This window comes from Aquarana catesbeiana, linkage group LG03 (genome assembly GCF_042186555.1).
Source record: "Aquarana catesbeiana isolate 2022-GZ linkage group LG03, ASM4218655v1, whole genome shotgun sequence".
Taxonomy (NCBI): domain Eukaryota; kingdom Metazoa; phylum Chordata; class Amphibia; order Anura; family Ranidae; genus Aquarana; species Aquarana catesbeiana.
Window position 1 is genome coordinate 247,883,831 of NC_133326.1, and position 2,730 is coordinate 247,886,560.

Consider the following 2,730-nt stretch of genomic DNA (forward strand, 5'->3'; position numbering starts at 1 on the left):
AATCTAGTTTTCAGGGGATCCAGGGCACACCCGCATGTCAAGGTGCCTATGAAGACCACAATACGGGTGTGGCAAAGTGCCCGGGCAGTGTATGCTGATCCCGCAGAGGTATCCCCCCATATGTCTCTCTGGGGAAATCCCCTTCTTCCCCACTTGAACACAACCCCTGATCCAGCCGTGTGGGCAAAAAAGGGAATTATTACCCTCAAACACGTAATGCCTAACGGCAAAATCCTGACATTTTAAGAGCTGAAACAAACATATAACCTCCCCAACTCCTTTCAATTCCGATACGTCACGCCCTCGTCTCCCAGTTTCCTAACCTAGTGAGCCTACACTCAGACTCCGAGAGACTTCTCACGTCAGAGACAATGGTGAAACCGCTAACCACCCTCTACATGTACCTCACAGTGGCACACGACACCAAAACCATACATATGATGGTCAAGTGGAGGGAAGACATCCCCAACCTAGACGAAGAAATATGGGAAGACTGCGTTTCTACATTTATTCCTTCCATGATAGCTTCCAGAGACTGCTTTATACAATTAAAATTTTTACATAGGGCATATTATACCCCACAAAGGCTGGCCAACATCTACCCCTCTCTTAGCCCATTGTGCACGAGATGCTCCACTGAACAGGGCTCTTTCTTCCACATGGATTGGTCTCGTAATAGGATTAATTTATATTGGCGGGGGGTGGCGGAGGTGTTAACAAAAGTGTGTGGGATCACACTATCACTTGACCCCCTCATTTTTTTGCTTAGTTATCTTGGTGATGTGGAGGGAGACAGATTTTTTTTTTTTTTTTTTTTTTAATCACTCTATCGAAAAGTCAGTGGCGTGCAAAACACACCTCAAAAACTTCCACCCGGTGCCAAAAAAAAGTGCCCACACATAGAGAGTGAAACACAAAAACGTGCAACGGGTGTACAGAGTCCTCCACTAGGGAAGGACCTTACCCTGATCCCCCGGGGTGTTAGGCTCCAGACAGGGACTGAGGTACTCAGACAAAGGGTCCATCCGGCCGAAACCAGGCGGACCCCCACAACTGGAAGGACTGCCGAAGCAGACCAACCCAAGTACAGTGGGGCTCTCCCGAAGAGAGACCCCTCAAAGGAGAGGGCGAACCAAGCCAAAAGGCCTATGTCCACCCCCTCCCAAGACTTTCAGAGTAGGCCCGAGGACCCACACCCTACTCGCCACACAGTGACAAAACGTGTATACAAAGACAACCAAAAAAAAAGACAAAAAGGTGACAAACAGGGGTAAAAGAAAGAGTGGGGAAGATAGTGAGATGGGAGAGTGAAAGTGGCCATTGTGCTATACAATGGCCGGCCCTCCGGCCAGGCATAAAAATTTCCCCTGGTCCTGGCCAAAAGGCCCGGCCCAAGAGGCAGGTGCGAAAAACGTGTGTTGTGGTGAAGTGACCATGGTGCCATAAAATCAAGTGCTTTCACACCGTGACTATACGGCACCCCTGAACTGCCACTTCAGGGGCACATTCACCACTGGCTTTTCGAAAAAGCCCTGACCACCCAGCCCAGACCACAGCAGACCCCACCACAGACAGGAAGGATATGGAGATCAGGAAGCCGGAAAGAGCCCTTTACCATCAGGCTCTGCCGTCGCTCCCATCACTCCTCCTAATTACATTCGGGAAGTACTTGCCACTCCCTCCCCCCCTTGCAAGGCAGGAGTAAGCGTTCTCTCCCAAATAACTGTCTGGAGCTAGATCTGCCCCAATCCAGGCCAGAAGGCCAGGGTCCCGACCCTCTGGTTCAGACCCCGTGGTTCTCCATCCCCATCAGAAGGCTTACCTTTCGGCTACAAACCGCTCCAGGTCACCTTCACTCCAGCAGGTTTTGCATAGCAACCGCAATCCCATCTCTATTTCGCCATAGATCAGGGACGGAAGCAAGCGCCACCTCCTGGAAACTGATAAGAATAGATACTACACTTGATCTTCGCCAAAAGGCCGAGAAGCAATTAGCAATAATCACGCCTCAGTTGAACCTCATTGGCTATGATACTGCCACTGTGGAGGGAGACAGATACACTAAATTATGCCTGACCTTCGCCCTCTTTTATGCCAGGAGAGAAATCCTCTTGAGATGGAGGGGTACAGAGCTCCCCACGGTTGCCTCATGGCGAAGCACAGTTAATAGAGTCCTGCCACTATATAAGATTACATACGAAAGCAGGAATTGCCCGGCAAAATATGGGAAAATATGGTCACAGTGGTCTGATGCTTGAAAATGAGACTTCCTACACTATATAACAGTAAACATAGTATGTTTGTTATTTACTGGAGAACTGGGAGTGCTGGACAGTCTTCTCCCCAGCCACCCCCCTTCCCTCCCCCTTCCTCTCTCCCCCCCCCTCTTCCCCCCCCTCCCCCCTTCCTCTCTTACCCCCCTCTTCCCCCCCCTCCCCCCTTCCTCCTCCCTCTCCTCCCTTCGTCCCCCCCCCCCTTGTGGATTTTCCTTCCTTCCATACTCCCGGGTCATGACATGTAGGACTGAATTAGGATAAATTCTTGGCGCTAATGTCTGCACTCCCCCTCCTTCTTTAATCTTTAATATCTAATTCTGAATTATCAAAAAGTAATGGGTATAACATGGCATTGATGGCTGCATCTCTACCTGTATAAAATTTGATTCCATTTAAATCGTAATGTAAGTTTCATTCTATTGTCATATGCTCTAATGTGCAAATACTGTATTGA

General features: G+C 49.4%; 1 pseudogene; it reads right to left on the reverse strand.

Moving 5' to 3' along the window:
• Positions 1 to 1,987: 1,987 nt before the first annotated feature.
• Positions 1,988 to 2,052, reverse strand: LOC141135719 (U4 spliceosomal RNA; annotated as a pseudogene).
• Positions 2,053 to 2,730: the final 678 nt, after the last annotated feature.